This window comes from Triturus cristatus, chromosome 1_1, assembly GCF_964204655.1.
Source record: "Triturus cristatus chromosome 1_1, aTriCri1.1, whole genome shotgun sequence".
Lineage (NCBI taxonomy): Eukaryota > Metazoa > Chordata > Amphibia > Caudata > Salamandridae > Triturus > Triturus cristatus.
Window position 1 is genome coordinate 965,363,462 of NC_140579.1, and position 24,213 is coordinate 965,387,674.

General features: G+C 47.4%; 1 protein-coding gene across 1 annotated transcript in view; it reads left to right on the forward strand.

Annotated features, from left to right (window-relative positions):
• Nucleotides 1-259: 259 nt before the first annotated feature.
• Nucleotides 260-24,213, forward strand: part of LOC146871397 (uncharacterized) — a 149,065-nt gene continuing 125,111 nt past the window's right edge. The window contains exon 1 of the mRNA XM_085651042.1: nt 260-480. The gene's annotated coding sequence lies outside the window, so the exon portion shown is untranslated. The remainder of the gene's footprint in view (nt 481-24,213) is intronic.

Below are 24,213 nucleotides of genomic sequence, written 5' to 3' on the forward strand. Positions count from 1 at the left end.
CACTACTGACTAGCTCGTGTGCCCACTATCCTGGTAACTTCGCTCTGCAGCTGGAGTTTCTCCTCCCCAGCAGCGCATTAATTAATATCGAAATCGACCGATCCGAAGCAGCTGTTGGGGGGAGGGTTGTGTGTGTGTGTGTGGGCGGGGGGGGGGCTGGTGCTGCGATGTGCTCAGCGCTGCCATAACTTAGAAGGGGAAGGAGCCTGCGCCGGCCTGGTCTCCTCCTCCTGCTCCTGTCTGCGCTGGATGAAAAATACGTCTGACTGCTCTTTGCTGCCAGGCCTGCGCCGGGGCACCAGGCTGCCTGAGACCGGTGCCCTCCGCCACCCCACGGCCCAAAGGATGTGCCAGGCGAACCCCAGACTCTTCCTTCACACCTAGCCGGGTCACACTATGCCAGCATGGAGCTGCTCACGACGTTGGCATCTCTTCTCTTAGCTGTGTGCACCTCCTGCAAGGCTTCCAGGCTCCTGAGTGGTGAGTTTTAATGTAATTTCATTTTTTTGGGCGCTAGGTTCTTAGAATTATTATTCATGATGAACTCCGAGGAACCAGTGACCGATGCGCGGACTTCTTGGCGCTCTAAAATTTGTATTAGTTCTCCAACCCATGAAAACCTATTTTTAGACTCCTCTCCAGATGTATGTATTTCTTTTAGATCTCTTTCTTCAATCATCTCGTGTGACGTGGTGCCACACAGTGTTTGGGTTGGCCTTTTAAGCGCTATACAGTTGCTTAATTCATTATGTAGCGCTGAACAGCAGAAAGCAGTGTGCTTACATTCCGTAACATATTGTGATTTTCGTGCAGCGCGTGGCGTGAGCTTAACCGCTTCCAGGCGCTTTGGCGTTAGTGTTCGTAAAAGGTGATGGCTTTGGTGGTTGCAGACGGGTAGCATAACGACCTTGATGTCAATACAAACTTCTTATCAGTGGCGTGGCAAGGCTGTTCTGTGCCCTAAAGCAAGAAGTTTAATTATTGTGTAATTTAACTGGTACAGTACTCCTATAAAGCGCTCCGATACCATCGAGTTCGAGCTAGCTCAAAATAAAACCTCTGTAAAAATAAAAAAATGGTAGTGACTGACTGACACTGACTGACTGACACTGACTGACACTGACTGACTACTCTCTACTACTCACTCTCTACTACTCTCTCTCTACTACTCACTCTCTACTACTCTCTACCACTCACTCTCTACTACTCTACTACTCACTCTCTACTACTCTCTCTACTACTCATTCTCTACTACTCACTCCGCTACTCACTCTCTACTACTCTCTCTACTACTCACTCTCTACTACTCACTCTCTACTACTCGCTCTCTACTACTCTCTACTACTCACTCCCCACTACTCGCTCTCTACTACTCGCTCTCTACTACTCGCTCTCTACTACTCACTCTCTACTACTCGCTCTCTACTACTTTACTACTCTCTACTACTCTCTCTACTACTCACTCTCTACTACTCACCCTCTACTACTCTACTACTCTCTACTACTCACTCTACTACTCTCTACTTCTCTCTACCACTCACTCTCAACTACTCTACCACTCACTCTCAACTACTCTACTCCTTACTCTCTACTACTCTCTCTCCACTACTCACTCTCAACTACTCACTCTACTACTCTCTACTATTCACTCTCTACTACTCTCTCTCTACTACTCTCTCTCTACTACTCACTCTCTACTACTCACTCTCTACTACTCACTCTCCACTACTCGCTCTCTACTACTCTCTACTACTCACTCTACTACTCACTCTCTACTACTCTCTACTACTCTCTCTACTTCTCACTCTCTAATACTCTCTCCTACTCACTCTCTACTACACACTCTACTACTTGCTCTCTACAACTCGCTCTCTACTACTCTCTACTACTCACTCTACTGCTCACTCTCTACTACTCTTTACTACTCACTCTCTACTACTCCACTTCTCTCTACTACTCACTCTCTACTACTCACTCTCTACTACTCTACTACTCTATTAATCTCTACTACTCACTCTCTACTACTCTCTCTCTCTACTACTCACTCTCTACAACTCACGCTCTATAACTCTCTACTACTCACTCTCTACTACTCTCTACTACTCACTCTCTACTACTCTCTCTCTACTACTCACTCTCTACTACTCTCTACTACTCTCTCTCTGCTACTCACTCTCTACTACTCACTCTCTACTACTCTCTACTTCTCACTCTCTACTACTCTCTACTACTCACTCTACTACTCACTCTCTACTACTCACTCTCTAATACTCTCTACTATGCACTCTCTACTACTCACTCTCTAATACTCTCTACTACTTACTCTCTACCTCTCTACCTCTACCTCTCTACACCCTACTTCTCTACCTCTCTACCTCTACACCTCTACCTCTCTCTACCACTCTCTACACGCACACATATGCACATATATATATGCATATATAAACATATATATAATCTGCATATCTATATAAATACAAATATAAATGCATGCATACATATACATATATGCATACATATGCATGTTATGTACATGAAAGTTTGAAAAACACTAATACAAGCAAAGCTAAAAAGCCACCTAATTACAAACAGAATTGCTTTAACTTAAACGAGGGCGAGACCTATTGCATTTTAAATGCTTGTTACAGTGAGCTATAGTTCAGATGCTTCAGTTGCCATCCGAACCACTACAGAAGAACTTTCTTCTATTGTTAAGCCTGGTGACAAGTCTAACCAGTTCAGGAGATTTGGTTAGCTCACTGGGCATTTTGTTAGTCTGCATATAATAAATCCCCACTATAGTGAGCGAAAAGGAACCCGACTCTCTCCACCTCATCATCAACCACTTGAGATAATAGGGTTCTTCTTCCACTGGGTCAAACAAAAAAAAAAGTACACGTATCGGGAGGCGGTAATAGATTGGAATCCGGTTGCATAACCACCGCTTGTGTCTTCGTAATTTCATAGTGCGACATGGCCCGGATAAGGCCAATGTAGGTTTAAGATAAGAGATCAGAATTGGATTGTCGACTGGCGCAGGCAAGGAAGGAACCAGCATGGACGCTGGTGCCAGAGTAGAAGTCAGCGTTAGATTCAGCACAGTGCAGTCTATATAGAGGGTTGGCCTGCAGCCAGAAGTTCAATAGGGGACCATGCGGCTCTACAGTGCTCTAAGGAGTGCCAGAGGGAGCCAGAAGTACACCAAAGATCCTTAGAATGTAGGGTGACCAACCGTCTGTAAATTTCACGGACAGTCCGTAATTTCCGCCATCTGTCCGTTGTCCGTGAAGGATTCTTTAACGGACGCCATTTGTCCGTAATTTTAACCGGGCACCGGTCGCACCACCCTAAAGCCGGCACAGCTTCCACCCACCACCCTGCTTGACTCCGATCCTCTGATGCAGTACCAAAGCTCAGATACCCAGCAGCATTGGAGAGACACAGCGGGATGGCGACCCTCACACCTTCCGCCCTTGATGAGCTGTTAAGAGGTGTTTGAAGGTGACTGAGAGGGAGGGGCTGCAGCTTCAGGAGCAGGGGCATCTATTCAGATGCAAACAGCCCTGAATGCGTCATGTCTCTGCAATTTAGAGGGGCCTCACACATTCCCTTTTCTGCCCAGGGCCCCGAACATCCTAGAACCGGCCCTGATTACCCCGAGGCAGCACGTGATTCTCTTCACAGAGCTTAATTACTGTTACTAAATTGTAAGCAAACCTCGGTTCTTCAAACATGCAGTCTATAATGTAATAAAATAAAGAAATGGCACAATCGCACCAACACTGATTAACAATGTATGGAGGACAATCAGTTAAATCAGTTCTCTTGCAGTATCTCCTTTAAGTACTGTACATCACAGTGGGGGTGGCAAAACTAACATTTTAGAAAGAGAGCCTGTCCTCTCGTTGTCTTGTCCAGGAGGGGGTGAGGAGCCCTACCCCACCCTGGTAGAGACCAAGATGATACTAGAATACTGCATGCCCACCCCTGTGCCCACCCTGGTGGATCCTGTTCCCCCTCCTGTGATGGCTCCTACCCCCCCCCCCCCCCAGTGACGGCTCCTGTCCCCCCATGTGGTGGCTCCTGCCCACCCCCTCCGCCTGTGATGGCTCCTGTCCCCCCCTGTGGTGGATCCCGTCTCTGCCCTGGTTGGCTTCTGTCCCAGTCCTGGAATGGCTCCTGCAGCGAGGGTGAAGTTCTTGATGGGCCTCTTCTCAAAAAGGCTCAGCTCAAAATTAATATGAAAAGGTGAACAAGTGAGTAAGTGAAGGGATGGCTGGATGAATTACTGAAAGGGTGAATGGACGAATGAAAGATTGAATAGATGGCTGAGAGAGGATGGATGGATTGATGAGTGAGTGGAAGGATGGATGAGAGAAAAGGTAAATAGCTGGATGTATGGGTGGAAGGGTAGCTGGATGGGCAAAAGGGTGGATGGATGAGTGAAAGGTTGGATGAGTGAAAAGGTGGATGATGAGTGAGTGGGTGGATGGATGAGTGAAATGATGGATGGATTGATGAATTGATAAGTGCAAGGGTGAATGGATGGAGGGATGAGTGAAAGGCGGATGTAAGGATGGATGAGTGAGTGAAAGGGAGGGTAGATGGACAAAAGGATGAATAGATGAGTGAAGGAGTGAAAGGATAGATGGATGAGAGAAAGGATGGATGAGTGATAGGGTCAATGGATGGATTCATGAGTGGACGAGTAGATGGATGGGTGGGTGGATGGATGAAAGGAAGGATGGCTAAGTGAAAGGGTCGATGGAGAGAGAAAGGGAGGATGGATGGATGACTGAAAGGGTGGATGGGTGGAAGGATGAGTGACTGGGTGGATGGATGAGTAAGTGAAAGGATGGCTGGATGGGTGAAAGGGTAAATGGCTGGATGGATGAGTGAATGGATGGATGGGTAGAAGAGTGGATGGATGAGTGTACAGATGGATAGGGTGAAAGGGTAGATGGAGGATAATGGATGGATGAAAGGATGGATGAAGGGATGGATGAGTGTAATGATAGATAAAAGGATACATGATGGATAGGTGTGCAAATGGTTGAATATGTGTGTATATTGCTGGGCTTACTTATATACTATTGCGCGACCTCCTCTGATGTGTCTGTAAAACTTACCTATTGTCCTGACGTTTTGTCCTGAATTTGTCTCCTGAATTTTGACCCTTTGTCCTGAATTTTTACACTCACCGTCCTGAATTTGCACCAATGCCAGTTGGTCACCCTATTAGAATGGCCTCCTTAAAGGCAATTATCTACTACGGGGTTGATGATGGCCTAGGAAATTCGAGGCATGCCAACTCCAACTGCGGGATCGGTTCAGATGCAGGAGATATTAGAGAATGCAATACGTACCTTGCCCTTGATCCATACTCCTTGTTAGACTTTGAATGATGGAATGGGGTTGAGTTCTGCTAGGCTTTCTTGCGCTTATCTTGCGCTTATGACTAAACTTCGACTAACCAGAAGACTGACTGTGATGTGGATTATTCACTAGAGTGGCTTTGAGACTGGGGCTGGACCTTCGCTCTGGAGCAGCACATATGCTTCAACCTCGACCTTTCCTTGTACTCGGCGATGTAGAGCTTTGACTCTCGGTCCCAAATCACTCTGGGGTTCATGAGGCACACTTGTCGCACAACATCCTGCCTGGAGCCCAAGCACCACAAGTACATCTCTTGTGCGTCAGGGAACAACATTTGCTTTCTTCAATCACAGCACGTTTTGAACCCTGTTGTCTTCGGAGGGGGCATGATTTCCTATCACATTCCAGGGTAAACAGAGTCTCCATAGAGCCATACGACGCCACATACTAACACAAATTATAATTGCTGGAAGATTTCTCCTGATCAAGTTTAGCTCCAGGGGATGTTCTAAATGTGACGAATAGGCGGTTAGAAGTATTCACCAGAAGGATATATCATAGAGGACTATGTACACATTGTTCTCAAGGCCTCCTTCAAGAAAGTCCAAGTTCGATGAAATTGTAAAGTTCATTGAATTCAAAGCTTTTTCATTTTGAAAACTGAATAGAGAGTGATGTCCTGCAAGTCATTCTGCAGTTTCTGCCCCTTTAGTAAATTATAAATTTGTTCTTAGATACATTTAACAAGATGATGAGAATAACAGAATAGTAAAATATTGTTTCAAGAAGTTTTCAGAATACAATTATCAGATTCTTTTCGCAACTTTCCACACCAGGAGTGCAGAACCACGAAGAACACTGACTACTGATGTGGAAGATTAGGGCCCCAAAGAGAAACAGCCTTGACCCTAGAAATCTGTTTGCAGAGTGGGGAGGATGGGTGGGTAGGTAAGGAATCTGCAGCTAGATAGAGCTCTACCAGACAAGGTGTTACCGAAGGTATGTAAGACTAGAGACTTCTAGCCGCAGATTACTCAATTTAGAATAGATACCCAAGCAATACCTCCCCGGAGGTGGGTCTGTTAAGTTTAGTTCAAGTGTTTTTGTATAGCACACTGTTACCCATACAGGCTTTCCAGCGCTGAGTCAGACACACCCGCCGGTTCCTTGACTTATTTAGAGGATCTGACAGGGCTGACATTTAAAAAAGATGGATTTTCAGGAGTTTCCTAAAGGTGGTTTCTGGTTGGTCCAGTCTGAGGTTGTTGGGAAGATAATTCCAGACTTGGGAACTAGAAATGTAAAGGACCATCCCCCACATCTCACCTTTCTGATCTGTGGTACTGTCAGCAAATTTAAATTTCCAGATCGTTGGGGCCTCATAGGAATGTGAGAGATAAGAAGTTGCCGAATAAGGAAGGGACCTTTTTCATGTATTGCCTGATGGGCCAAACACAGAGATTTAAAACAGATGCCTTTTGGACCGGAAAACAGTGCAGGGTAAATAAGGCTGGAGCGGCTGTTTCAGGAGTGTGTGAAGGGTTTGTGCCAAAACATTCTGGACGACCTGCAGTTGTCATATAACATATTTGGGGCTTTCCAAAAAGAGGGAGTTTCCATAATCAAGATAAGAGTTGATCAGTCCCTGTATGACCACTCTTCTCGATGTTAGAGGGAGCCATTGAATGACTTTCCTTAGAGTTCTCAACAATCCAAAACATGTTGCTGTCAATTTCTTAGCTTCCATTGACAATTTATTGTCCAGTCATAAACCTAAACATTTCACTGCCTGGGAGGGGTGAGGGCGTTCTCCAAAGGAATCTGGCCATGCTATCAACTTAGAGGGGTTGTTACCAAACACCATCAATGTGGAATGCCGCAGTCAATGCAATTAGTGGCAGAAAAGAGGGATTCTTTGCAGACCTGGAAGCTTCTATTTTCCAAGAAAGCTGCAAGCCAGTTATGGGCAGTGCCTGTAATTGCAGCTTCCTTCTTCTTTTGAATGAGAAGAGGGTTTGAAACAGTGTCAAGGCTGCACTGAGATCGAGTATAAGCATAGCTGCTGAGCCACCTCGGTTCGAAATGGTCTGGAGTTCCTCTGTTGCTATTAGCAGAGGGGTCTAAGTGCTGCTCTCTGGTCTAAAGCCTGTTTGTGTGGGATGGAGGATTGAATGTTTTTATAAAAAGCCGGAAATGTGCTTATTGGCACGTTTCTCCAATACTTTACTTGCTTCAGGAAGTAGGGAGATCGGTCTGTAATTTTCTGTCAAACGAGGATCAGCAGCAGGCTTCTTTAGTAAGGGTTTCAACACGGCCTATTTCCATGTAGGAGGGACATTGCCACTGACCAGGGAATTGCTAAGGATGTCCATAATTATTGATAAGATAGCATTGTCGCCTTTTATCAAAATGTCTGGTGGAGCTGGATCTAGTGATAAGCCTGATTTTATAAAAGCTAGAATCTCTTCTGTATCTTTCCTGTTTAAGGCGGAAAAATAATGTACTTTTGCTGTAGTCACTGAATCTCTAAAAACGGTGGGGCTCGGTACTGCCATTTTTGGCAGGGAGCTTAAGATATGTATTACACTATTAGAAAAAGCATTTGCAAACATATCACAGCAAGTAACAGAAGGAGGACTTATCGAACAATTGGCTGTCTTCATTAGGCTGTTTAATATCCTAAACAGTTCCTTAGAGGAATTGTTAGCATTTTCTATTTTAGTATAAGATTGGAAAATTCTGCGCTATCTTATAACATATTGGTATCTTTTCGTAGCTTTTCAGTAAATGTATTTGTTCACAAACCGTTTCACACTAAAAAGTCTTGTAGGACTGAACGGGCAAAGTAGTCCTGGCAATAGTGCTTGGTGAACATGTGCAGAGAAGCCCACGTTGCTGTCTGATAGATGTCCAGAACCGGAACTGCGCATGCTAACATAGTGGTCGCAGTCTTAGCTCTAATGGAATGAGCATGCAAGCCCTCAGAGGGTTGCTTCTTAGCCAGTGCCTAGCAAATTTTAATTCAGCGCATGAGACATTGGGCGATGGTCAGTTTTTGCACAGCCTTCCTATTCTTGGCTCAGACAAACTCCACTAACAGTTGGTTATCCACCCGGAACTCTTTCTTGCAGTCAAGGTAGAACAACAACTCTCTCTTTGGGTCCAGTTGAGGGAGTCGCTCCTCTTCCTTAGAGGGATACAGCGGAACATACAAGGTAGGGAGTGTGATGGACTGACCTACATGAAAGGGAGTGATACATTTCAGCAGAAAGGAAGTTTGAGCACGAAGAACCAGCTTGTTTGGGAAAATTATTAGGTACAGAGGCTTAGATGACAAAGCCTGGGGCTCACTGAACCTTCGGTCAGTTGTTATCGCCACTAGGAAGGCCGTCTTGCTGGTAAGAAGCCTGAGAGGATAGTTGTGTAGTGGCTCAAAAAGGAGCACACATCAAGAATATGAGTACTGGATTGAGTTCCCACTGATGCATGATAAAGGGAGAAGGTGGAAGCATATGTTTAAGATCTTTCAAAAACCTATTTACAAGAGGGGATTTGAACAGGCATGGCTGATCACACAACTGCAGAAAGGCAGACATGGAAGAAAAATAACCCTTTAAGGTGCCCAAAACAGAACCTTGCAGGGCAAGAGAAAGAATAAATGGAAGGATCTAGTAAAAGGGAGCAGGAAGAGGGTTGTTGGACTTGGCCCTTTTTGCAGTGTTATCCTCAAATGTTTTGCTTCCTCCTCCTATTTTTCCTGACCGGTTGTTGTTGACTCTGGGCACTTTACCACTGCTAATCAGTGCTAAAGTGCATATGCTTTCTGTGTAAATTGTTATTATGATTGGTTCTCCCTGATTGGCATATTTTGATTTACTGGTCAGTCCCTAGTAAAGTGCACTGGGTGTGCCGAGAATGGTAAATCAAATACTACTAGTGGGCCTGCAGCACTGATTGTGCCACCCACATGAGTAGCCCTGAAAAGATGACTCAGGCCTGCCACTGCAGTGCCTGTGAGCTGTTTGCTAACTGCCATGTCGACTTGGCAAGTGTACCCACTCTCCAGGCCCTAACCTTCCCCTTTCTTACATATAGGACACCCCTATGGTAGGCACAAGGTACCCCCCTGGGCAGGGTGCAGTGTATGTGAAAGGTAGGACATGTACTGATGTATGTAACATGTCCTGATAGTGAAATACTGCCAATTTTGTTTTTCACTATTGAAAGGCTATCTTGCCCTATAGCACAGAATGGGGACTGCTTTGTAACATTTTAGAAGCATATCTTCCCACAGGGATACGATGGAAAAATAAAGTTTAGACTCTCTGAACTCAGAATTTAATAACATATCTTTTACTAAAGATAGTTTTTAAAACGTGTGTTTGGAAATGCCACTTTTAGAAAGTAGGCATTTTCTTGTTTAACCATTCAATGTGCCTTTGCCTGTTTGTGAATTGACTGTCTGATTTTGGAGTGACATGGGCTGGGGAGGTGCATTCTCTCAGACATGAACAATTGTGGGGGGAAGGGATGCACACCTATTCCTACTTTTCATCCAAATTTAGTTCCTTATACAACAAGTGCGTGCAGACTGGTGAATAGTGCCTTGCCCAATTGGCACCAGGTTGATTAAAGCAATAGAAGGTGGGGCATTCTCTCAGACAGCCACGGGGGGGGGTTGATGTGTGTCCTGCCTATCCTGAATGAGTCAGGGCTTGTCTGACTGGACCTGGGCTGCATTCAGAGTAGGGGGAGGAGTTCTCACTAGCACCTGAATAGGCTCGGTCTGCATTTAGAGTGGTGGGAGGAGATTTACCTGACACCTGAATAGGGCCTCTCTGCCTTACACAATGCTGTCTCCACCTCCTGCCGGGCAGCTGCACCATAAAGGACAGAACTGGTTTGGACTGGGCTTAGAGACTCTCGCACAAAGAGAACAAAGACATTTTGGGGTATAAGTATTAGACCTAAAACCCCTGAACTTCAGACAACTTCTTGAATCAATAGGAACCTTTGCCAAGGTGAAGAGCTGGAGAAACTGAGGAGAAGTACTGCACTTGCTGTGTGTCTGTGGTTGGCCTGCAGTTGCTGTTTTCTGCCAAGGAAAGGAGAAGGACTTTGCTGTGTGCTGTGTCCCCTGCTTGAGGAAAGTCTCCTAGGCATTGAGTAGAGCTTGCCTCCTGTTTTGAAGTCTCAGGAACACAAATACTTCACCCCCAACTCCCCTGAACTTCCTTGCTGGGAGTTTTGACCTGCCAAGAGGTGCTTGTGACTGTCTTGGGCCTCTGAAAATTGTTTCTGCTGTTGGGAACTGGAAAAGCAATGCAACGACAAGGAAATCGACTGATCGCTCTTCTTGCGACAGCTTTTCCAATGCAACGCCGTGGTGCGAGAAGAATCTCCCCGCATCGCCGCTGCCGAAACCAACGCAGCACTTGTTGCCGTGGCAAGAATTAATGCATCGAGAGATCGCGGCCTGGTCGTTCCTGATTTTCTTCAGAACGTTGGGCAAGATGCGCTGAGATCTAAAGCATACAGGAGTCCCAAGCTCCATTCCAGGCAAAAAGCGTCTCAGAGGGAACTACAACACGAAAAAGCGTGGACACTGCATGTTCCTCACGATAGAGAAAAAATCAAGCCAGGATGGTACTCACTGCTGAAAGTTGTCCTGTGTCAACCCTAAGCATACCTGCCATTAGTGATCCGCTAAGCAACACTGACTGAGTTCATATACCTTCCGCTTAAAGATCCTGCCAGTTGCTTCGCTATAAGGAATATGCCCTGGTGGCTCAGGCAGTTTGAGAGGTGAAAGTTCTCCTGGCACAGAAAGCTGGACCCCACCTCTCCACTGTTTATTGCAGTACTCCATGGCAATGGTGTTCAGTGCCAGGCGAATCGCCCGCAACTCCTACCGACTAATGTGGAACTGGGCTTCCACCGGAGACCAGCTTCTAATGATCTCAACCGTTCCCAGATGGCCTTACCTACCCATAAAAGTTAACTCTGGGTGGGTTAAGGAGAAGTGTTTGGCACTGACCCAACTGTACTTGAGGAGCCACCACTGGAGGTCTTCTGCAGTCTCCTTCGAAATCTGAAAGGAATCCAACAGATTTCCTTGCTGCAGACACTACTGAGACTGTAGAATCCCTCAGCAAAAGCTGCATGTGCCTTCTGGCATGTTCCACGAGCAGGATGAATGAGGCAAAAAGGCCAGGAAGCCCCAGAGTCGCTTCAATGAAACCCAGAACAGAGGCCGAAACATCAGGATCACAACCCGAATGTCTTGTACTCGAGGGGAGGGTGGAAAGGTGTGAAAAAGCAGTGCATCCAAAACAGCTCAGGTGAACAGGAACCTTCGGCACACTGATCAAGACTACCAAGATGTGAGAAGGTGTGCCTTTGTCTGAAAGTGGTCCACAACTGACTGAGACAAGCATGCCTTCAACAGTCAGTCAATGAGGTATGGAAAGACTGGTTTTCCCAAACTGCGAAGATGTGCAGCAACCACTGCTATCACTTTTATGAACAACCGAGGGTTGCTAGTATGGTGGAAAAGGAGCAAATAGAACTGAAAATGCTTGTGGCCCATGCTGAACCACAGGTAACATCTATGGGACTGCAGGACGCAGATATGAAAATAATTATCCTGCAGATCCAATGACAACATCCATTCATCTGCATCCAGTGTGAGCATCTTGAACTTGTCCTTCCCAAGAAAGAAGTTGAGACTGAAGATCTAAAATAGACGAAGGCCTCTATCCTTCTTTGGCTCCAGGAAATAACAGGAGTCACATCGAGTGCTTGTTTCCAACGCTGGGACCCTCTTAAAGGTTCCTTTGTCCAAAAGAGCCTGACGCTCTGATTGCTTCTCTATTGCAGGTAAAGAGTAACCCTGCTGAACTATTAGGGGTACCCATATGTCGGATGTTATGTTCAGCCACCCGTGGTGGTCAAATTGTATCCTGCCTTCAATGGCATGGTGATGTGCCTCAGAGGACATGCTAAACGGGTTTTGAAGTGGTCGTGGGAGACTAAGCAGTGCACTGCTTCTATTGACTTCAACGGTGGCAGCCGGATCCCAGACTTCCAAAAGACTGAAGCGTTTGTTGCTGCTGAGGTGGACCTTGGTGTGGTCTCTGCGCCAAACACCCTCGGAAGTCCCGAAAAGGGTGGAACTACTTGGGATAGTGCCACATGGGTGCAGAAAGGCTGAAGGAGCATGCTGTTACTATGCTGTCTTTTAAACACTCCCAGGCTGAGTCTGCTTTGTCTCCAAAGTGACTTGTGCCATTGAATGGCATGCCCATCGGTGACACCAGAATGTCGCTTAAAAAGCATGTGGATTAACCCCAGCCCAAACAGTCGGTGGTGTCAAGTCCAGATCTGAAGATGTATTTCGCTGTGTCTTGTCCATCCTGGATAATTTGCACAAGACTAGCGCAGAATTATTACAGGACTGTAGGTAAGATATTGTCAACCTATGTCCCACAATGCACGCAAACAATGTCCCAGGAGGCAACGTGCGATAACTGAGCAGAGTACTAAGCTGGTTGAGAACATCTGCTTGCCGAATGCCTCCATGTATTTGGATTCCCTGTCAGGGGATGTAGTAGGGAATACATTTGGGGTGAGTTTGCTCGTGGATGGCTGAACCACTAGGCTTTCAGGCATAGGATGTTGAAGGAGTGAGGCCTGGTATCCAGAAGCACATCTATGTTTTCTGGCCACTTTTCTATTAAATTGGTAGACAACAGCTAGTCTTGGCTCAAGTGCCCTGCAGTGTGTCTGTAAGGCCTGTGTTGAATGAGATAAGAGGTTCACAGGAATATTGTCCTGGTTGCAGGACTTCTGTGAAGACTTTGGTTTTCACTTCAACAGATGGAAACTGGAGCGCCAAAACTTCCACAGATCTCATTATCACAACAGCAAATGAAGCATATTCTGCCTTGGAGGGACCTGGTGGAGCCAGTTTCCAAGGAGTTGTATAAGACACTGGCATCTTGAAGGTTTAAAATTGGGATGTGTCATCCCCGTCAACTCTATAATGATGTTCCGAATGTGACATGAAGGGAACTTTTCTGGGTAAAGGTACTGTCCCATCCGTGTCTGAATGGGGCTGAATCAGTTGTATTTGTGGTGGGTACGACTTCGATCAAGGTCATAATGGATTTACTTCTAAGTCTAAAAAGACAATTGATTCTTCCTCCGTTGTCAGCGTTAAAATACAAAGACTCGGGGAGAATATTGGTGTTGGTTTGGAGTCATATTGTGCGTTGGCCCTGGAGTCAGGCAGATCCCTCAGCGGGGTCAAGAGGCACAGACAACGTCCGTGACGGATCAGACACCAGCGGCAATTCGACTGGAAGCCTCCTCGGATCCTTGGGCCCTGGTAGCATGCCAGAGGGAGCAGAAATGGTGGCAAAAGAACAAGTTACCTATATTTAGTAATGCTTTTTGTGGTAGAGACTCTAACCGCAGATTCCTCACCTTAGAATATTCTCCAGGCGTCAGATTGGACCTGAAATATCTTGAGCAGTACTTCTGCATGCCAGTAGGTGGCATGCAGAAAGGGGTAGGAGGTAACAAATGTTGCAAGCCCTTAACAGAACAAGTCACAATGGGTGACTTAAACAATGAGGGCTGATATGGCCTAAAGGTAACCTTTAACAGTGCCCAGGGCAAGGCCTAGCTGGGTCCACATGACAAGAAGAGCACCAAGCTACAAATTTGCCCCAATGGAATGTATTCTTTGTTGAGGGACGCATGGCTGCCAAGATTGCATAACAGATCTCAGGAGGCAGATCAAAGGCATTCGACTGTCGCCGCTCAATCTTCACGCATGAAGGTAGAGTGTGTGCAGGTCCAGGTTTAGAACACTGCCCTACTGCTGCGACAGAAGGTCCTCCCGAAGATACAGGCTGATCGGAGGAGAGATGCTCATGCTCAGGGGTTCCGAATAACAGACTCTTCTTGTATAGTCCAGAACCACTAGGATGACTTGGGCCGTGTCAGTCCTAATCTTCTTGAGAACTTGAGGCAGGAGCGGTACCATCAAAAATACATACCTGAGTCCAGGGTTCCAGTCTGAATTGAACAAGTCTTTGAGCAAGAGCTGCTTTGGAAACTCCAATGCACAAAAGAGCTGCCATTGCACGTTCTCTGCGGTGGCGAATAGAATGAGCCACGTTTCTCCCCGTTCTCGGAACAGACCATGGCCACCTCTAGGTGCAGATGTCATTCGCAATCGGCAAGGCATCGGTGGCTGAGTTTGCATGCCCTGAAATGCACAGGTCCAGTTGCTCCAGCCAGGTCCAAAGGCGGGCCTCCTGTCACAGAATCCATGAACCCAATCTTCCATGTTTGTTGCAATACCACATGGCAGTAGTATTGTCTGTGAACAACTGAACCAGCCTTCCTTTAATGGATGGGAGGATGACTTTAAATGCCAAGTGAATTGCCCTCAGCTGCACAAGATTAATGTGGAGCTGGGGAGTCCTCTGAACTCCACCTCTCTCAAGTGGCCAGCCCGAACCAGAAGCAATGTTTTGGTTACCACTGCCAGGTCCAGGTGGAGAAGGGAACGGGGTCTGCCGCAGATCCAATTACGGTTTGTCAGCCACCACTACAGATCTTTTGCAATCTCCTTTAAAATCTGGACCAGGTCGGAGAGATATCCCTAATGCTGCGCTCACTAGGACTTCAGGTCCCACTGGAGAGCCTGCATGTGCCATCAGGTGTGCTTCAGCAGAAGTATGCAGGAGCTCATCAGAGTCAGTCTCACCTAAGTCCAAGAGAGAGGCTTATATATCTGGATCATATACAACCGCTATAACTATTATCCAAAAGCATAGGAGAATCAATAAATGAATAGAGATTCTTTTTTCACAATATATGTATTCAATGTCCTTTGAGTTGAATTCTAAAAAGAATCTTGAATCAGGTCCTTCTGTTTACTTTATTTCATTTCTTAAAGAACAGCAGCAGCCGATGTACGTTTGCCCCCCCCCCCCCCCCCTAGGCTTTCTCAAGGCTCAAGAAAAGATAATCGTTCCCGATTTATCCTAAGCCTGGATTTGATTAGCTAACTTCTGTAGTTGTTATTTCTACGTGAATATGTAGGGTGAAGTATCAACCCAACTGTCAATACTGTTGCCCTCTTGGACGACGCATGTCTCTCCTATCCAAGAGACGCCTCACGGAACCGCTTGACTCTTTATTTCAGACCGTGATAAGTCCTATCTCTGTCATGCTGTATTTTCTGCTCCTCGTAACCGGCAACAATAGCTGGATCATAGCCTGATTGTCCTGGAACTTCTGAGGAGTCAGGTGTAACTTCTGCATGTTGATAGTGAATCCTAGAGAATGCAGGAAGTTTGTCATAGTCTGGACGAATGCCTGGGTCTTCAAGGTAGGGGAATGCTTGGACCCCTGACGTCTCAAGGTGCGCTGCTACCTCCAACATAACTTTTGTGAAAACCAGGGGCTCACTGAGGCCGAAGGGGGGCACAGTGAACTAGAAATGCTTGTGGCCTACCGAGAACGGCAAGTAACACCTGTGGGCATGCAAGAAGGGGATATGAACATAAGCCCCTTGTAGGTCCAACGCTACCATCCAGTCTCCAGAGTCCAGGGCAGACAAGACCTGAGCCAAAGTGAGCACCTTGAATTCTCTTTCTTCAGGAAGGGGATGAGGGAAAGATTCTCTTTCCAAAGATGTCCATCCTCTTGGATTCCCTGTCCAGAGGAGCAGTGGGGAATGGGCTAGGATGTCGTTTTTCTGCTGAGACCTGAACCACTAGGCTCCCGGTGTTTGGGTGCTGAGTAAGGAAAGCTGGTTCCCACTGGAACAGGGTGGTGGTCATGGGCAATAATTCTGTGCATTGGAACACCTGGGCATGGCTTGGCCCAAGTCTCCAAAAGAGTGTCTGTGAGGACTTTGTTGAACGGAAGCAGGGGCCCAGGGTGAAACACCTCTGTTAGGACGTTGATCTTAACCCGGTTGAAGGGAAGCAGCAGGTTGAGGACCTCTGCTCCCCTCTTCACCACAATAGAGACGGAAACGCCTTCCTCCACGGCAGGTTTGAGATATGAGACCATGCCAGCATCTGGGGACGTGTTCAGTCAATTGGCACCTATCAGCTCCTCATACCAGTTGTCATCTTAGGTGTGATGAGCTATTTCATCAGGGAGCTCAAAGAACGGGTAGGCATCATGATCGCCCTCCAAAAATCCAATTCAGCACTAGAATTGTCAAAGGCCTGGGGCAGCATGTCAGAGCCAGATGGTTGTCGAGTTCCAGACAGCGCCAGGGTCAACATTGAGTGGCACTGAGGCAGCATCGTCTAGGTTTCAGAAAGGACAATTGGGCCTGCATTGTCGGCTGGTACAAGCGACGTCGGTTGTGGCATTGGGAGGACAGATTGCGGCATAGGCCTCAGCACTGGTACAGATCCGGAGGTGTATCTAAAAAAGCTCAGCTCGCATAAGGAGCATCCTGCTAGTGGTACCCCAGCTTTGGCACTTCTCTGCTCTGTGAGCCTGAAGTCGCGCCACAGGGAGCCGGGGCCCCAAAAATGGAATGCATGGCCACATAAAACACCTGAAGTTGGGCAGGGGTCACTTAAGCTCAGAGGAAGACGATGAAGCGCAGAGCTGACCCAGCCTGCAGGTCCACGGGAGGAATGAGGGAGCAGGGCTTAGAAGCACGAGATCAAGGGGAAGAAAGCAAAGTACGCTTGGACTTATTCATCATGTGCTTCTTTCACTTACCTGACTTCCATGGTGACGACTTGTGCTTTGAAGGCGACCAACTGCGAGACCTATGACCAGGCCTTAGACATTTCTTGAGATCGGGACCAAGAATAATGTAGTGACTTTTTGTGCCACACCACTAGAAGCTTAATAGCTTGCCCCCGGCTTACCTTTGGGTGCATCGACCAACTGTTGGTGCAGGTCATGGAGTCGTGGTCTGACTCCAGGAATCACAGACAGAGCAAGTGAGGATCAGAAGCAGACAGCTGTCTGTGACATTCTTCGCAAGGCTTAAAACCAGTGGGCTTGTTAGAGGACAAGTTCCCTAGCACACTGGGAGCAACATTGCTCAAAAGAGTCAACAAAAAGTTGAAAAACATTGTCAAAAGGTGACAGAGGTAGCTCACAGGATCCGTACTGTTGGTGCAGAAAGAAAGGAACAAATGTCAGAGCACTAGGGTGGTGCCTAAATAGGCACCAAGCACGTCACTTCCAAAGCAAATGATGCAGAGGAGGGGTCGATGGATGCACAGCAACTACCAGTGCGCAGAAGTACTGCTCAAGATTTTCCGGATCCAGTCGAATAGCTGGGGAATATATTGTAAGGTGAGGATTCTGCTGTTAAAAGACTGTATCAGAAATGCATAACATGGTCTCCCTGAAAGCTTTGACCTTTTGCAGTGTCACCGATTGCCCAGAAATTTGAGCTGAATCACAACCAGTTGGGGAATCTCTCCATGGGAGGGAACTGGGACTGAAACTGAGAGAGACCCTGATAACCACGCGACTAGGAGAGTGACAGGATGAAGGATAATCACGTTTCAACTTCTTGCCTTTAGTCTTAGAGAAAGCACTCGCCACTTTTGCCGGTCCCTGGCCCTGAGCACTCAGCACTTTTCCACTAGCCCTGCCCAGCAGAGAGGAGGGGCTTTGGACGCCTGATGAGGCCAACGGAGGTCCCGCAGTGCGGGAGAAAGCACTCATCACTTTTGCCGGTCCCTGACCCTGAGCACTCAGCACTTTTCCACGAGCCCTGCCCAGCAGAGAGGAGGGGCTTTGGACGCCTGAAGAGGCCAACGGAGGTCCCAGCGGGCCCGTCTTAGCCCGTCATAGACCGGAGGAGGCTGGGCTGGGCCACCCCCCTGAAAAGCCCTCGTAGAGGCTGATTGAGGTGCGCAGGGGTGAGTTCCATAAAATACAATTTTTTGGGCCATTTATAGAAAATTATTCACAGACTTATCGTGGATCCTAGTGACTACAATCTAGTTAGAAGACACGTTTCTTATTTGTTACCCGTTGTGACTTTTGTGGTGGTGAAGTGACATTGTATTGCATTAAAGCAACATAATGGACTTGATACAAGTGATGCTCGATAATCTTGGTCTACACTACACTGAGAGCACAAAATATTTTATTAATTTCTGTGTTACTATCTTTCTTTTGTAACCAGTGTGCATGCTAATTACAGTATCCTTAATTACCTGATACGTACTACAAGGGAATTCAAAAAGAAAATGAGGTGGAGGAACAAATATCATAACATCATTTCCATGGAGTACATTTAATTACTACAGTGCATTGCGTCCTAATCCCAGCGAATTTAGATTATACAGATCACATTCCTGTATCATTCCATGTCACAATTGTATTTAATTTCTTATTTCATATCTGGTTGGGACTCTTCATTTTTTACATGGGTTAAACAAACGGGTTACATATACATTAGACATATATACAAGATATACAAATAGGCAAAGTCATGTCCTAGACCCCAATTCTTTGTAAAAAAAAAGTGTCCGTACATAAAGTTCTGTCACGGTCCACTGTGAGGTAACCCTACTGTATAGATGAGAAACACAGCTCCACCTCAAAACATTCCTTTTGTCTGTACAGAGCAAAATATATGCCACTTTGAGTGATCAATGGGTTCCTCCTCTTCGGGTACTCCACACGTTTTGAACCCTTTATTTGGGTCTCATCAGGATGTGAGTGTAAGGAAGGACTACTAGACGCTGCGAGCCAAAAGATAATTACAACAACAGTCGTTCATTGCGCCAAAAGACGTATCATAGTTTAAAGATGTCCGCCTTCTTGTGAGTAAAACGGAGGAATGTCTGTGTATCCGGATGTGCGTCATCTTGCAGAGTTCTGAGCTCTGTTTTCTATCTGTCACTCTCCGATGTGTGGCTTAGCCGAGTCTAAATGGGGCGCGTGCGCTGGGCTTTCGGTTGCGGGGCATGGACCCCCGGGCGCGCCCAGTGGCTTCTGGCTGCTCGCTGTGTGCAACCAGAAGAGAAGCTACGGATCGGACAATTCGTGTTCACTCGGGATGCCACAGCCGCCATGGTACATGCACTGCCTAGTTCAGTACTTGCTTATATGTTGCATTGTGCAGTAATGTCATACAAGACGCTGTTCAGTTATGGTGCACAATTCACTTTTCGCTTACTGGTGCATAATGAAAATTAAAGCGCACATTAAAGCAAAGTGATGTCCTGAGTCATTATGCCCCCTTTTCAAGTGTACAGTCCACTTAAATGATCCTGTATTGCACAATTTAAAGGGTGCTCTCAGCTTTTAAGAGTGCGTCTTAGCCACCAACATACCAACGTTTGGAAACCAAGTGCTCGCAATTACGTTGTTTTTCCTCTTTCCTCTTTTAGAGCCGTCCCAGTTGGACTGGCTTGCGAGCCGTCCCGGGTGGACTGTCTTGCATGGCTGGTTTCTTATCTTTATGGTGCCATGTGTTTGAACCCATAAAGATAAAAAAAACTTTTACGCCAGCAGTAAGTCGGGGCAGCCAGTCCAACTGGGACGGCTCTAAAAGCGAAAAGTGTACGTCACGAGACGCTCCTTTCCAATGGCTGGCCACCGTTTAGCATAAACGGTGACGCCAGCCAATGGAAAGGAGGGGCGGGGCTTAAAGCCCACTAGAGAAATCTAACCTAAAACGTTAAATCTCGCCAGCGAGACTGCGCATGTCTGCGCAGTCTTACGCCAGGCGAGACCTAAAAAGCGTCATCAACTCTAGGAAAACAATGTGGAATATGAGTCCTGGTTCTTATTCATGTTTGTACTTTTTAATTTGTTTGCTGTTTATGTACATTCACGTGTACATGTTGCTATCTTTTAAATGTGTGCTAAACTGTGCTATCTTTTAAATGTGTGCTAAACTGTGCTTTTATGATTTATATTTTTAATCGAATAAAGCTACCTTTGACTTTGACTTACTTGAAGACTTGAAGTGGGACAAAGATCTCTCTGGAGAACGACCTCAAGAGTGAGAATGCATCTGCATTCTTGACTTTGAGTGAGACCTACCCGTTTGCACCTTCCGACAGTATTGTGCGGTGTAGAGCTTGGCCTTGTGGTCCTGGACAGCCTCCGGTACAACGTGGAACAGATCCAGCAGTACTTGGAGTTGTGCAATGAAGCCAGGCACCGGAGACATACCTGGCAGTGATCTGTTACAGACATCTGCTTGTGCCAGTCTCTACAGGGTTTCAATCCTGTGGTTTTTGGAAGGGGCATACTCCTTTGCACACTGCGAAAAGTTTGAGGAAAATAGTTCTGTCAAGTGGCAGAAAAATGAGGGAATGAGCTCCGGATTTACATCTCAAGGCTCGGGGAAAGAAGGAAAGTGATATGGGCGTGTAAGGGAGGCAGTTATTTGCAGGGCCACTGGAATTATAGGATTATCACTGAGGCATCATGTGCCCCAAAAAAGGAGGTGTGTTATGTTTTCCAGGCCCGGCACAACTGGCACCACTGACATTTTTTTTGCCAACTTGCCAGCAGGATTGGAGGGCCCCGCTTCAATGGGGTCTTCTGTAATCGCCACAGAGTCACTGGGCTGGATTACCAATATAAATGAAACTGACAGTTACGCCCCAGTAGCAATACAGAGGGAAGAAGTAGCGAAAAGGTTACCATGTTGTAATATATTGTTTTGGAATGTTGCAGGGCTGCATATGAAAGTTAGTGATTCACAATGGGTAACTTTTGTAGAAGATTTCGCCATATTGTGTTTTCAAGAAACGTGGCTGGTAAACGAACTACATATCAATGGTTATAAAACCTTACACACACTGGTGGTAACCTCGGCCCACGGGAGGAATAAGGGTGGATTGTGTATTTATGTATCAAACAGTGTGAATGTCCCTAAAATAACTTTTAAGACTTAGGCCACCTATTACCAGATTATATTATTACACGTGGAAAAGAAGTTTTGTGTCGCTCTGTTAAATATTTACAATAACATTCCCAAAGAGCAGCTAGGGAGTGTGTTAGTACATTAGAAAATGCACTATCTAAAATACAGGACGACATGAAGAAAGACGTGCATTATTTGGGGTGGGGATTTTAATCATGCTTTGTGTCAACATGCAATGCGGGGTATTTGTGGTTTAAGGAATGAAAGAGACGTTGAACAGGCCCACTTTACACATACAACGTCAGGGAACCTGCAAAATTCTCTTCTGTTTCAGTTTGACTTATGGTTTGCTAATGAATTATGTACCCCAACAGTACCTTTTAGGTGCACTTTTGATGGTAGAGGATGTGGCTCTAGAACTGATTTTATTTTAGTCACCAACCGTCACTCAAATAGGGTTAACTTTGTAAATCCTGCCAATGCAATGAGTGATCACTTTAAAATGAGCATTTCTTTTCACCTAGTGAGCTATGCACCTGAAAAGGGGAATTTGTTGGACCAATATGAATATAACATCTCCCTTAGTAGACTGAATGGGTATTCTTTGAGCTGGTCGAAGGTTGACCCGGCAGTGTTTACCAAGAAACTAATAACTAAATGCAATGAGGCCTTCGCAGTTTGTTTGAATGAGTCCGTTGCTAGTAAAGAGGTCTTGGATTCATTCTGTTTTATCTCTGCGGAGATTAAGAAAAGCCTAACTGTGGAACTTAAGACGAGACAGTTCAAGGAGCAGGGGTGGTTTGACCAGGCATGCACAGCCCACACAAACCTGAAGAAAGCCCTCCACAAGTAGAACAGAAGTCAATTAGAAATAAAACTAGTGAGAAGTGCATATAGGAGCGCACTAAAAGAGCACAAGGAGACACTTAGGCGCCGATCACGATCCTGTAAAAACCGGGTACGAACCATCGGACGGAGCATATTCTCCATCCGACGCGTACCCGGTGGGAACAATAAACAAACATGGAATTACGATTCGCACGGGAACACCATTTCCGTACGAATCGTAAAAAACCCCGACCGAACAAAATAAACCTACAAATGCGATCCGGGAAAGCGCCGACCTGACGTCGGGACGCTCGCAGCCTGCCATTCACGAACCAGGAATTACGATTCGCACCGACGTCATCCCGCACGGTGAATATTTTCCGGCTGCCAAAAACTGCCGGGAAATCAGGACGACGCGAACAAGGACTACCAGTACGCGACGGACAGACAGGACGACGCGAACAAGGAGGACCAGTACGCGACGGACAGACAGGACGACGCGAACAAGGAGTACCAGTACACGACGGACAGACAGGACGACGCGAACAAGGAGGACCAGTACGCGACGGACAGACAGGACGACGCGAACAAGGAGGACACGTACGCGACGGACAGACATGGACCCGAACCTACGTGTCATCCCGGCCCTCATAGCAGTCGACCTCCTCTACAGGTTCGGACGCAGACGCCGCAGAAGGTCAGAACAACTAAGGGAGGGGGGAAAGCGGGGTGGGGTGGGGGTGGCAGGACCAGGGCAGGCCACAAACCCCCCACCAAAGTCACACAGCACACATGCCCTGGACATACCTGACTCCCATGCCCTGGTCACTACGAGGGGGTGGGGGCGTGTCCAGCTAAGCCAGCGACCGCCACAACGGAAGTCCGTCACGACGCGAACCGGCAACACAACCAGACAGGTACGTCCCGTACCCACGCCTGAAGAGCGTGGGTACGAGTCGTACCACGCCCACACCCACGTCACCCCAACAATGGCGGGACGGCTCGTACCCACGTGGCAAAGGCCTGGGTACGGGCCGCACAAGCATCACATAGCGTGGGGACGGATATGTACGGACCCTACCCCCACCCCGTATGCATGGAGCGTACCCCCACCCCAACAGTGTAAGTACGACACGTACCCCCACCCGCGTACGTATGGAGCGTACCCCCACCCCAACAGTGTAAGTACGACACGTACCCCCACCCGCGTACGTATGGAGCGTACCCCCACCCCAACAGTGTAAGTACGACCCGTACCCCCACCCGCGTACGTATGGAGCGTACCCCCACCCCAACAGTGTAAGTACGACCCGTACCCCCACCCGCGTACGTATGGAGCGTACCCCCACCCCAACAGTGTAAGTACGACACGTACCCCCACCCGCGTACGTATGGAGCGTACCCCCACCCCAACAGTGTAAGTACGACCCGTACCCTCACCTCGAATGCATGGAGCGTACCCCCACCCCAACAGTGTAAGTACGAGCCGTACCCTCACCTCGAATGCATGGAGCGTACCCCCACCCCAACAGTGTAAGTACGACCCGTACCCTCACCTCGAATGCATGGAGCGTACCCCCACCCCAACAGTGTAAGTACGACACGTACCCCCACCTCGAATGCATGGAGCGTACCCCCACCCCAACAGTGTAAGTACGACACGTACCCCCACCTCGAATGCATGGAGCGTACCCCCACCCCAACAGTGTAAGTACGACACGTACCCCCACCTCGAATGCATGGAGCGTACCCACATCCGTGTATGCCATGAGCGTACATATTGTGAAATAGGAGGGGTGTGTGCAGAGTCCTCCCAGCAGTGCCCAGACACAGGAGGGGTGGGTGCCTATCACTCCCAGCAGTGCCCAGAGACAGGAGGGGTGTGTGCAGAGTCCTCCCAGCAGTGCCCTGAGACAGGAGGGGTGGGGGCCTATCACTCCCAGCAGTGCCCTGAGACAGGAGGGGTGGGTGCCCATCACTCCCAGCAGTGCCCTGAGACAGGAGGGGTGGGTGCCTAACACTCCCAGCAGTGCCCAGAGACAGGAGGGGTGTGTGCAGAGTCCTCCCAGCAGTGCCCAGAGACAGGAGGGGTGGTTGACTATCAC